This window comes from Balaenoptera physalus (assembly GCF_965194825.1).
Source record: "Balaenoptera physalus genome assembly, chromosome: 16".
In the NCBI taxonomy this organism is placed as follows: Eukaryota; Metazoa; Chordata; class Mammalia; order Artiodactyla; family Balaenopteridae; genus Balaenoptera; species Balaenoptera physalus.
In genome coordinates this window covers 31,223,940-31,237,218 of record NC_138898.1, presented here as the reverse complement: position 1 = coordinate 31,237,218, position 13,279 = coordinate 31,223,940, and the positions used below count along the sequence as shown (strand labels likewise).

The window sequence follows — 13,279 nt, the reverse complement described above, 5'->3', positions numbered from 1 at the left end:
GGTCGTGTGCCCTTGGCCCTGCAGGCTGTGGGCTGAGGGGCTGCATCACCTCCAGGTCTTCAGCCTGAGATGGTCCAGATTTTGAGAGCGCACACAGCACCAACTGCCCTGCCAAGGGTGCCAGGGTTATTTGGCAGCCCCCAGTGCCTGGGGTCCTCTTACATCCTATGACACAACTCAGGCATCTTAGGTGTCTGAAAGGGGGTAGACAGGAGCCATCCTGGGTGGCTCAAGGGCAGGAGGCCAGGAATGGTAGAGCAAGGAGCCACCAGCGAGCCAGACCCCTTCAGGTTTCCCATACCTCATTCACTACCTGATATGCTTACACGGCCACTCCTGTGGGTAGGGGAGTACAGAGATGGGCAAGAGAAGGACAAGTGCTATGTCTCCCCAACAGCAAAATTCTATGCAGGGCACTAACAAGGCTCTCCTAGCAGTGCTATGAGGTAGGCACTAGTATCACCTCCATTGTACAAAGTTTTATGGTTCTGGCACCACAGTGGGTACCAGCAGCCAATAAAAGCCCCAGACAAAGAGATACAGGTGCTGGCTGGTGGCAGTCATAACATTGGGGAAATGAGTGGGGCTCAGATAGCATCCACTGCACCTGGCATGAAGCCTGCGGAGTCTGACTGTACGTTGTGCTTGGCAGTACATGAGGGGAAGCAGAGATGTTGCATACTGAGCCCTGTTTGTGAGACCCTAGGCCAGAATTCCTTTATAAATAAGCTCTCTCTAATAATAGCTCTATGAGAAAAGTCTTATTAATTGCCCCCATTTCACCAATGAGGAAACTGAGGCTCAGAATGATGTGTCTTGCCCAAGCCACACCCAGATGGTAAATGGCAGAGCCGAAATTCAAACCCAGGTCAGTCCGACTCCAGGGAAGATACAAAGAGAACATGAGGATGAGCAAGATGCAGGAGACAGGAGATGCTACTGGGAAGTTAAAAGGCCTTTAGTGCCATAGGGAGCTGCTGAAGAATTCTGAACCAGTGTCACAATCAGGTTTGAGGCTTCTAGAGGTTTCTCTGGCCTTGTGGGGGGAACTGAGTGGGGCTTGGGGCAAGACTGGAGGCAGGAAAGGCAGGGGGGGCTTCTGCATTAAAAGCAAAAGTGGGTTGTTTTTAATGAGCTTGTGCTTACCTCACAGTCCTGTGCTGCCCCCAAGTGGTATTTCAACAGATTTGATCCCTTCAAACAAGCGCTTGGAGCGACACTGGAGGGTTCTCATCTGGAGGGATTATTAAAACACAGAGATTCTGAATCAGTAGGTCTGGGGTGGGCCCAAGAATTTGCCTTTCTAGCAAGTTTCCAGGTGATGCTGATGGTCTGGAAACCACACTTTGAGAACCATAGGCTTAGTTGCTTTCAAGGGACTACCCTGTCAGGCTGTCCTGTGGGAAAAAGGGGATTAAAGAGGATTTTGACCACTGAGAGCTACAATCTCAGAGACACCCAAAGCAAACGGGGAATGCTTCTGAAAGTTCTGGGCTCTGAGAACTATTAGGACTCAAAGGAGGCACTTCCGGAGGGGGCAGGAGCTTTGGGGCATCTGTGAAATGGCTGCCTCATTTCCACGTCATTTCATATGTCATCTTTAGCAATAGAAAACATTTTTCATCACTGTTCTGAGCACTTTACATGTTCTAATTCAATTAATTCTCACAAGTCTGTGAAGTAAATTCTGTTATTATACTCCTGTATGGGCTGAGTTGTGTCTCCCCAAAATTCACATTTGAAGTCCTAACCTCCAATAAGCTCATAACGTGACTGTGTTTGAAGATAGGGTCTTTAAAGAGGTAATTAAGTTAAAATGAGGTGACTTCCCTGGAGGTCCAGTGGTTAAGACTTCGCCTTCCTAGGCAGGGGGTGCGGGTTCAGTCCCTGGTTGGGGGAGCTAAGATCCCACCTGCCTCAGGGCCAAAAAACCAAAACATAAAGCAGACGCAATATTGTAACAAATTCAATAAAGACTTTAAAAATGGTCCACATCAAAAAAAAAATTAAAAAATTAAAATGAGGTCATTAGGGTAGGCCTTAAACCAATATGACTGGTGTCCTTATAAGAAGAATAAATTTGGACAGACACATATGGAGGGAGGACCATATGAAGAGAAGGGAGGAGATGGCCATCTACAAGCCAAGAAGAGAGGCCTCAGAAGAAACCAAGCCTACTGACACCTTGAACTCAGACTTCTAGCCTTCAGAACTGTGAGAAAATCAATTTATGTTGCTTAAGCCACCCAGTTTGTGGTACTTTGTTATGGCAGCCCTTGTAAATGAGTACATCCCATTTACAAATAAGGAAACTGAGGCACACAGAGGTTAAATAACATGCCCAGTTGCTGCCTGAACCCAAGTAGTCTGGCTCCGAGCTACATTTTTTTTTTGAGCCACTAGCACTATGTTCCCCAAAATGAGTGAGTCTTGCCCTCATTCCCTCCGCAGTACTGCCTCCCTCCCCATCTCCCACCACCACAGAGTGGGAGCTTCTTCAGGTCTTCTTGGACTGTTCAAATGGTTACCTGGAACTCATCCCACCACACTTCTCCCACTTCCATCCCTTCCTCCTCACTGCAGCACATTGCTCCCCTCCACTAGTGATTTTTCTCTGGCCCAAATCAACCTGTCCCTCCTCTGCCTAAAGCCCTCAATGGCTCCCCACAGCCTTCAGGATGAAGCTTTTCAAAGCCAGTTGCAGACATCATTACACATCATTCCTCAATATTTCAACATGTGTTGTCAATCCAGGGAGTCAGGATGAACCCCAGCATAGCATAGCAAGCAGGGTGTATAAGTGATGACCACAACTACAGGAGGTCTCTCTTGTTTTGGCATGTTAACTGGCTCTGCTGCTTGTTTTTTAGCTTGTGTTTTGAGCTATGGTGTTTGTGCTGCATTTGCTGAGTCCTAATGAGCACCAGCTATAGATTTTACCAGCCTATGTTGGGAAGTTTCAATCGTTTGCATTTAGGGACAGAGGTATGAGATTGGGGCCCTCCTTAAAATGGTCCTGGGTTGTGTACCTTGGCCTGGACCTAGACATGTGTCTCATTGAATTGTATGTCTCAATTCCAGCAAAAGTCACGGCTTACACTAGGCTCAGGGGAATGACTCTTACACTGTAACTGTTGGTTGTGTGACCAATGCCCTGTGCAATAGTCAGACCCAGTGATGCTTGCTCATGTGAAAGAGGACAGTCACTATGTGGCCTGCTGAGGACCACATTCCTAGAAGCAGGTGGCTCACTAGGACCTATGAGCTTCAAGTGCTTCTCCTGCTGCTGTCAGTGCAAAAGGTGATGGAGAAGACACCATGGCACCCCAAGGCACAAACCCTCGTGTAAAGTGCCTCAAATGCTTTATCCCTGCCCTTCTTAAAGGGCTAGAGGATACCATGACCCTACTGAACAACTGTAAAAGGGGCCAAAAAAGACTCTGGCGTCAACTGAGTGTGATTTCTTATCAACACAACTCTGCTCCCTGCTTAGGCTGTGGTTCCCTAGCCAATAAGGTGACAGTTGCCAGGGAGGAGGCCTCTAACCTGAAGATGCTAATTTGAGGCTCTCTAGAGGAAGAAACTTATAAACATGAGAAGAGTAGAGGAGATCTGCCCCAAAGTATAGTCACTAACCACCTCCCCCCCAAGATACCTGGCTACAGGGGGAGAAAACAAAAACCTAAGTCCAAACTGGAAATGACCTGACTGGAACTCCAAAATTTGCTAAAAGAATACATACAACTTGCCTTTTTCATTTATCATGTTGCTAAAATAGACTAGTTCATTCATTTCTAACTACTATTAAACATTCTATAGTATGATTAAATCATAGTTTGCTTACCTTTTTGTTTGCTGAGGGACAATTAGATGCTTTACATTTTTCATTGTTTCAAGTTGCAAAATGATTCATATAATGTAAAATACTTTACGTAAAAATCTCACATATATATTATTTAAATGTAGTACATTTAAGTAAATGTAAAAAGTAAATGTAAAAGTAAAACATGCATGGATATGACACAGGAATTTCAGGATAATGGTAACCCCTAGGGAGGGAAAGAGAAAGGGAGGGAGAAGAGGATGACTTTTAGTTTTTTTATTGTAAAAAGCTCTAAGGCAGGCTTCCCTGGTGGTGCAGTGGTTAAGAATCCGCCTGCCAATGCAGGGGACATGGGTTCGAGCCCTGGTCCAGGAAGATCCCACATGCCGCGGAGCAACTAAGCCCATGCTCCACAACTACGGAGCCTGTGCTCTAGAGCCCGTGAGCCACAACTACTGAGCCCGTGTGCCACAACTACTGAAGTCTGCGAGCCTAGAGCCCGTGCTCCACAGCAAGGGAAGCCACCGCAATGAGAAGCCCGCACACCGCAACGAAGAGTAGCCCCCGCTTGCCACAACTAGAGAAAGCCCGCACGCAGCAACGAAGACCCAATGTGGCCAAAAATAAATAATAAAATAAAATAAATAAATTTATTAAAAAACAAAAGCTCTAAGGCAAATATGACAAAAGTTGACCTCTATTAATCTCAGTGGTGAGTACAAAGGTATTTGTTATATTATTTTTATACTTTTATGTATATTGAAAATGTTTCATAGTTGAAAATAGTTTTAAAGAATTTAACATGAAATAAAAATGATTAGAAAAAAAAGAATATATACAGTAAAAAGATATAAGGGCGCTAATAGGTTTTTGCAAGTCTGCAACATGGGTTCTGAATTAACTTTCACATCTGCTGAAAATCACCAACTGGAAAACTTTCATGCCTTAAGACCGGAGTTCAAATTATACTTACACCAGGGAATCACACTAAATTTAAATGAGATACCCTCTATAATCTTAGGGGGCAGTCACTAAACATAAAATGAGGAGAAACAGGTATGCCTCACCTTAACCATTGCCTTGACTAAATTTTCTACAGTCATAGCACGCATTGCCCTAAAATATTCCATAGTGGGCATGGATGCTCTCACCCAATGGCTGATACAATTAAATTAAGTCTTTGGCACTTAACAATCAGCTTGGCAAAATGGAACCCAATAGACTTCCATCTTCCCTAACCCTGGTGGCACAATGGTTAAGAATCTGCCTGCCAATGCAGGGGACATAGTTTCGAGCCATAGTCTGGGAAGATCCCACATGCCGTGGAGCAACTAAGCCCAGGTGCCACAACTACTGAGCCCACGTGCCACAACTACTGCAGCCCACATGCCTAGAGCTGGTGCTCTGCAACAAGAGAAGCCACTGCAGTTGAGTCCACACACCGCAACGAAGAGTAGCCCCCGCTCACCGCAACTAGAGAAAGCCCGTGCGCAGAAACAAAGACCCAATGCAGCCAAAAATAAATAAATAAAAAATTTTTAAAACCCATTATACAAGACTTTTTTAGAGAAGGGGTGATTCTCCACACTGTTTTTCCATTTAACAGCCTGTTCATAAACCTAGAAAGAATTAATGTTCCCTCACAGTGGATTACCATAATCTTAATACTATGGTCTTGCCCAACAAGACCCCCATATCCACTATTTAAATTACTGACTAAATCCAATCAGCAACTAGAAAATATTTTGCAATTAGAGATTTGGCTAATGTGTTCTGTTCAGTACCTATCTCAACAGCTTCTTCCCCTTCAGAGAGAAACAATTCACCTTTACCTGGCTCCGAGGGGGTACCTCCACAGCTCTGCCATCACACCCAATCTTTCCAGGCAAGATCTTAACCACATCCAATTTTTTCCAGGAGCACAGGCATGATATCGTACTGGTGACATCCTCCTCCTCCAAGGAAATTCATTTGACACACTCATTCAGGACATAAAAATACAAAGGAATTCACAACTAAGGGAATAGGCCATTGCCCCACACATAGTACAAGACCCATCACCTGAATTTATCTGGTCAGCCAAGGGTCATTTTGTCCCTGACACTGTTAAGAAACAGCTATTGACTCTGTTACACCTACAACATTAAAAGAAGCCCAATGTCTTTTATGTCTTTTTGGATTCTGGAAGCAACATATTCATCATTTACAAATTTTTCTTAAGCCCCTGTATACTGTTATTCACAAATCAGCCCACCTTGAATGGGGAGCCTACAACAAAAAGCTCTAGAACATGTCCAAATTGCATTACAACAGGCACTCCTCTTCATACCCCTCCCCCAAAGACTCCTTCACTATAGAGGCTTTCTCATGCCTCCCAAAGTCTCTGGACCAACCACAACAGTCATGAATTGTCCATGGGTTTTTGACGCATTGCCTTCCCTAGCCCCATATACCATTAGAATGGCAAGTGCTGGCTGCATACAGAACTCTTCTGGAAACAGAGGCTCTCACAGATCCTGAGCCTGTGACCCTCCATACCCAGCTGCCCATTATGCCTTGGGTCATGGAAGCAGCTCCCCAAAAGCTCAGCATAAATTACTGAGGCCTTCTTGCAAAAACAGAAATGGTACCTACGGAATAGAGCTAAATCGGGGCCCTCTGGTGAGTTCTACTTGCAGGAGGCAGTGGTCACCCCTGTCCTCAGTCCCTTGCCAAAAGCCATGATGCTGAATGAGGTCACCCCTTGGCTACCTGGGCAGCCCCTGGAATCGAGAGAATAAATAGGAAAGGTAGTCCATATATCTTACAGACACCATCCCACCATCACACAAAACAGAGATTAATGGAAAATTGCTGCTTTTCATACCTTAACCAGGATAACCCTGATAAGGGACAGGATTCAAGGGTCAGCACAGTTGGCCAAACTTCAGGTAGTCATCTTAGCACTGGATACTTTGGCCAACAATTGGCCCTATCTACACACTTTTTACAGACTCTTGGACCATTGCCAGTGGTCTTGCTATTTGGTCTGACCAATGGCAGCAACAATTCCTTATCCAAGGTTACCCCCCTTTGGGGTAAGGAATTCTGAGACTTTCTTGCCTCACAGATACTCAAAATGTAAATCAAAGTCACACATATTTCTGCACACACTAAAACCACAAGTTTACAATGCCTCATCAAAACATTCCTTATCCCCTTAGGAATTCCAGGCATCATTGATAGTTACCAAGATACCCATTTCTCTTCTCAGAATACACAATACTCAGCTTTAAAAACAAAAACAAAAAAAACCCCAGCTTTATTAAGGTATTTAATTTGCATACCATATAATTCCCCACTTAAGGTGTACAAGTCAATGGCTTTTAGTATATTCACAGATTTGTGCAACCATCACCATAATGGATTTTAGAACATTTCATTCCTCCAAAAAGAATTCTGTATGCCTTAGCCATCACCCCTCTATCTCCTCATCCCTCACCCAGCCCTACACAACCACTGATCTACATTCTGTCTCTGTAGATTTGTCTAGTCTGGGTACTTCATGTAAATGAAATTATACTCTATGAGGTCTTTTGTATATGACTTCTTTATACATAAATAGTACAATGTTTTCAAGGTTCATCCATACTGTAGCATGTATTAGTTTTCATTCCTTTTAATGGCTAAATAATATTCCATTGTATGGATATATCACATTTTTCTTATCCTGTCATCAGTTGATGGACATTCACAACTCAATGTGAATAACTATTATGAATAATGTTGATGTGGATATTCATGTACAAGTCTTTGTATGTTCGTACATTTTCATTTCTCTTGAATATGTATTTAGGAGTAAGAATTGCTAGATCATATGATAACTCTATGTTTAATCATCTGAGGAACTGCCAGACTGTTTTCCAAAGTGGCTGCACTAATTTACACTCCCACCAGCAGTGTATAAAGATTCTAATTTCTGTACATCCTCATAAACACATGTTATTGTCTATCTTTTTTTATTACAGCCACCTGTATATGTGTGAAGTGGTATCTCATAGTTTTGATGTGCATTTCTCTGATGGCTAATGATGTTGAACATCTTTTCATGTGCTTATTGGCCATTTGTATATCGTCTTTGGTGAAATGTCTATTCAATTATTTGCCTATTTTTAAAAATTTGATTGTGGTAAAATTAAATTTAAATGGTAAAATTTATATAATATGAAATTTACCATTTTAGTCATTTTTAAAGGTACAATTCAGTGGTATTAAGTATATTCATAATGTTGAACAACCATCATCACTATCTATTTCCAGAACTTTTTTATCACCCAAAAAGAAACTTTGTACCCATTAAACAATAATTCCCTGTTTACCCCTCCCCTTAGCTCCTGGAAACCTCTAATTTACTCTCTGCCTCTATGAATTTACATATTTTATATTTTTTATACAAACTACATACAGTCATACAATTTTTTACACTTTTGAAAATAATAGTTTTTATTCAAATAGAAAATCTATCGTACATAACTCTTAAAATTCTATTTATCTTACGTTTTATTCGAGACTCAATGGGTACCATTTTAAAGAATACTATACAAGAGGATCTCTATTTTAATCATTATATTGGGCTCCTAATTTCATTCTAACTTTATTTTAATCAATCCAAAACCATCCAAAATAACACAATATTGCCATATAAACTAGCATTTCCCAAAATGTGCTATAAGCTACATACACTATTGATAGATTTGAAGTAAAATATATTTATAAATACATAAAAAAACATAATGTCTTTATGTTGTTATGATGCAAGAATGCACTTTTAAGAAAAACTTGGTGGGCTTCCCTGGTGGCGCAGTGGTTGAGAATCTGCCTGCCAATGCAGGGGACACGGATTCGAGCCCTGGTCTGGGAAGATCCCACATGCCGTGGAGCAACTAGGCCCGTGAGCCACAACTACTGAGCCTGCGCGTCTGGAGCCTGTGCTCCGCAACAAGAGAGGCCGCGATAGTGAGAGAGGCCCGTGCACCGCGATGAAGAGTGGCCCCCGCTTGCTGCAACTAGAGAAAGCCCTCGCACAGAAACGAAGACCCAACATAGCCATAAAGAAATAAATAAATAAAAGAAACCATGTTCTCATGTGAAAATTTTTTTAAAAAAAGAAAGACATGGTATACCAAACACAAGAATACCTGGAAGTTGCACGGAAATGCTTTTGTATTTAATAACAGAAAATGATGTAATTCTAATAATTGGTTATTTTATCATTATAAAATTTTCCTAAGCATATGTAAATTATGTATTAATTATTTCATCAATGTGATCATTTTTATAGTTTTCTTTGCTTCAAGTGTACATAGAACTATTAACTCCTAATAGTTTTCTATCAGTAAATTATTACTTAAAATTTTTTTTCATGTTCAGTTGACTCTGGCAAACACTGCCACAGTTAAAAGAGATGTCTCCAAACCAAAGTTCAAATTAAATAGCTCTATGGTTTATAATGCCCCATTCTGAGGCTCAGAAAATACCTGGTAGCTTTTGTAGTTGATACTACTAATTCAGATGGGAGCTGTATTTCAGTTACACTGATTTGTGAGTATTTCTTTGATAAAAGAAGACAGCGGGTGAATTCCTTTTTCACGTGCAGTAATAAGTGCACATTTGCTGTCTTAGTGTTTATTCTAACCAAGACTACTGGGAGTAATGTAACCAGTTTACATTTACCCAAAAAGGTTTATTTCAAGTGGCAAAGTTTACTAAAAATTTAATTGCTTATTGAGTAATTCTCTCAGCATATAGTGTTATATATTTTTTTTTAATTTTTCAGATTCTTTTCCACTATAGATTGTTACAAGATATTGAATATAGTTCCCAGTGCTATACAGTAGATCCTTGTTGTTTTGTCAATTTTATATATAGTAGTATCTGTTAATCCCAAACTCCTAATTTATCCTTCCCCCCTTTCCCCTTTTGTAATCATAAGTTTGTTTCCTATGTCTGTGAGTCTACTTCTGTTTGTTTTTTTTTTAATAAATTTATTTATTTATTTTTGGTCGTGTTGGGTCTTTGTTGCTGCGCGTGCACTTTCTCTAGTTGCAGCGAGAGGGGGTTACTCTTCGTTGCGGTGTGCAGGCTTCTCATTGCGGTGGCTTCTCTTGTAGCGGAACATGGGCTCTAGGCCTGCGGGCTTCAGTAGTTGTGGCACATGGGCTTACTTTCTCCACAGCATGTGGGATCTTCCTGGACCAGGGATTGAACCCTTGTGCCCTGCATTGGCTGGCGGATTCTTAACCACCATGCCAGCAGGGAAGTCCCTCTATTTCTGTTTTGTAAATAAGTTCATTTGTATCATTTTTTTTTAGATTCCACATGTAAGTGATAGCATATGATGTTTGTCTTTGTCTGACTTACTTCACCTGTCATACAATATTGAAATTATGCAATATTGTCCTTTTGTATCTAGCCTATTTCCCTTAGCATAATGTTTACAAGGTTCATCAATGTTGTAACCTGTATCAGTGCTTCATTCCTTTTTATGGCTGAATAATATCCCATTGTATGGATATACAACATTTTGTTTATCCATTCATCTGTTGATGGACAGTTGGGTTGTTTTCACCTTTTGGCTATTGTGAATAATGTTGATATGAACATTCGTGTACAATTATCTTTTTGAGTTCCTGTTTTCATTTCTTCTGGGTATATATGGTAATTCTAACTGCCAAACTGTTTTCCACGGTGGCTGTATCATTTTACATTCTACCAGCAAAGCACAAGGGTTTCAATTTCACCACATCCTCACCAACATTTGTTATTTTCCATTTTTTAAATTATAGCCATCATAGTGTGTGTAAAATGGTAGCTTGTTGTGGTTTTGTTGTGCATTTCTCTAATGATTAATGATATTGAGCAACTTTTCATGTAATTATGGGCCATTTGTATAACAGTTTTAGAGAGATGTCTTTTCAAGTTGTTTGTCCATTTTTAAATTGGGTTGTTTGTCTTTTTGTTGTTGGATTGCAGGAGTTCTTTACATATTCAGGATATGAAACCTTTATATGATTTACAGATATTTTCTCCTATAGGTGTCTTTCTCACTCTATTGATAGTCTTCATTTCTTTAAATTGGGTTACTTGTCTTTTATTATTGAGCTGTAAAAGTTCTTTATATAGTCTAGATACTAGATTCTATATATTCTGATACTAGAATAAAGATTCTAGTTCTTTATATATCTAGATAAATCCCTCATCAGATATATGATTTGCAAACTTTTTCCCCCACTCTGTGGGTTGTTTCCGTACTTTCTTCTGGTATCCTTTGAGGCACAAACAATTTTAATTGTGACGATGAACACTGGACTCTTAAATAAGACATCCAACAGAACTTTCACATCCCTTATCAGCCTCAGACTGCAGGTCTCATAGAGCACCATAATGGCTTACTTAAACAAGTTCAAATTCAATCAAATGAAACATGGCACATTTCAGTCATCAGTCACACATCAAGAGTCAGTGGTAACAAAGAGTCTGACTCCATTTTTGATGTTTCATTGTTGACAACTGTCGAGCCCCATTCTCCCTTTACCCCGCTTGCCTTACATATGAGCAAGCCAATAAAAACGCCCAGGTGCTCCCTCCCTTGGTGCTGGCAGAAAGTTCAACCCATGCAAGCCCTAGACCATGGGTAGGAATCCTCATCCCACCCTCACTTCCAAACACAAACATGCACACACACACACACACACACACACACACGCACACACGCACACACACACACAAACACCAAGCCAGTCACCACTTCAGTTCTCTCAAGCCATTTTTGGGTCCTTTTAGGAACCTGCCCTGCTCTCATTAGATGAGTAATAAACCTTTTCATACCTTCTTGACGTACAGCATCATCAATTTCAACATAAGTACAAAACTGTGGGTGGGTAGGGGAGTCCACCCTATATCTGTGGGGTAATCACAACAACACAGATCTCCTAAAAGTCATAACATTCTCCTGCATCACTCCAATGTTGATATCAATCCTAAGAAAATTAACAGTAAGTGGTGCTGGTTATCTAGTCTATATACAAATTCCCATTTATCTCCAAAATATCTTCTATAGCTGCATTGGTCTTTTAAAATGAGGATTTAATCATTGTTTGTATTTAGTTTCTATCTCTTTAGTCTCTTTTCATCTAGTACTGCATCATTCAATACAGTAACTACTAGCCACAAGTGGCTATTGAGAACTTGAAATGTGCCTAGTCCAACTTGAGATATGCTGTAAGTGTAAAGTGCACAGTGGTATCAAAAAAAGTAAAATAGGGCTTCCTTGGTGGCGCAGTCATTGAGAATCTGCCTGCCAATGCAGGGGACATGGGTTCGAGCCCTGGTCTGGGAAGATCCCACATGCCGCGGAGCAACTAGGCCCATGAGCCACAACTACTGAGCCTGCGCGTCTGGAGCCTGTGCTCCGCAACAAGAGAGGCCGCGATAATGAGAGGCCCGCGCACCGCGATGAAGAGTGGCCCCCACTTGCCACAACTAGAGAAAGCCCTCGCACAGAAACGAAGACCCAACACAGTCAAAAATAAATAAATTAATTAATTTTTAAAAATAAAAGTAAAATATCTCATTAATAAATTTCTTTTTATATTTTATATATACATATTCTATATGTATGTAGAATTGATAACATTTTGAGATATATTAGTACGGCAGGCAGAATAACGCCCCCCAAAGATGGCCATGTTCTAATCTCTGGAACCTTACATGGCAAAAGGGACTTTGCAGATGTGATTAAAGTTAAAGATCTTGAGATGGAAAAATTATGCTGGGTTAGCCAAGTGGGTCTAATCTAATCACACGAATCCTTAAAAGCAAAGAACCTTTCCCAACTGAGTAAGGGTGATTCAACATGAATAGTGATGGCTTCAAAGATAAAGAAAGAGGGCCAGACGTTAAGAAATTCAGTGGCCTCTAGAGACTGAGAATGGCCCTCAGTTCACAGCCAGCAAGAAAACTAGGACCCCAGTCTTTTAACAGCAGGTACTAAATTCTGCCAACAACCCAAGTGAGCAAGAAATGGATTCTCCCTAGAATCTCCAGAGAGCCTACTTACACCTTAATTTTAGTCCAGTGATACTCAACTTCTGGCCTATAGAACTGTAGGATAATAAATTTGTGTTGTTTTAAGGAACTGAATTTGATATAGCAGCAGTAGAAAACTACTACATTGGAATAAATACTTATTTATTGTTAATTAATACTAATAATTGGTAATAATTGATTATTAATATTAATTTTACATGCTTCTTTTTACTTTTTCAGTGTGACTACTAGAAAATTTTAAATTATATACGTGACTCACATTTGTGGTTCACTTTATTGGACAGTGCTGAGCACACACACACACCACCTTATTTCACCTGTGACATTGGCTTTTTGAGGACACCAGACTAGTTGTCTTAACAGAATGTC

The 13,279-nt window shown here is 40.7% G+C and overlaps 1 long non-coding RNA gene across 1 annotated transcript in view; it reads right to left on the bottom strand.

Moving 5' to 3' along the window:
- The window catches only part of LOC309646007, a 74,876-nt gene that overhangs the window by 25,655 nt on the left and 35,942 nt on the right, over positions 1–13,279 (bottom strand). Inside the window, exon 2 of the long non-coding RNA XR_014255163.1 lies at positions 1,147–1,234. This is a non-coding gene — a long non-coding RNA (uncharacterized lncRNA). The remainder of the gene's footprint in view (positions 1–1,146; positions 1,235–13,279) is intronic.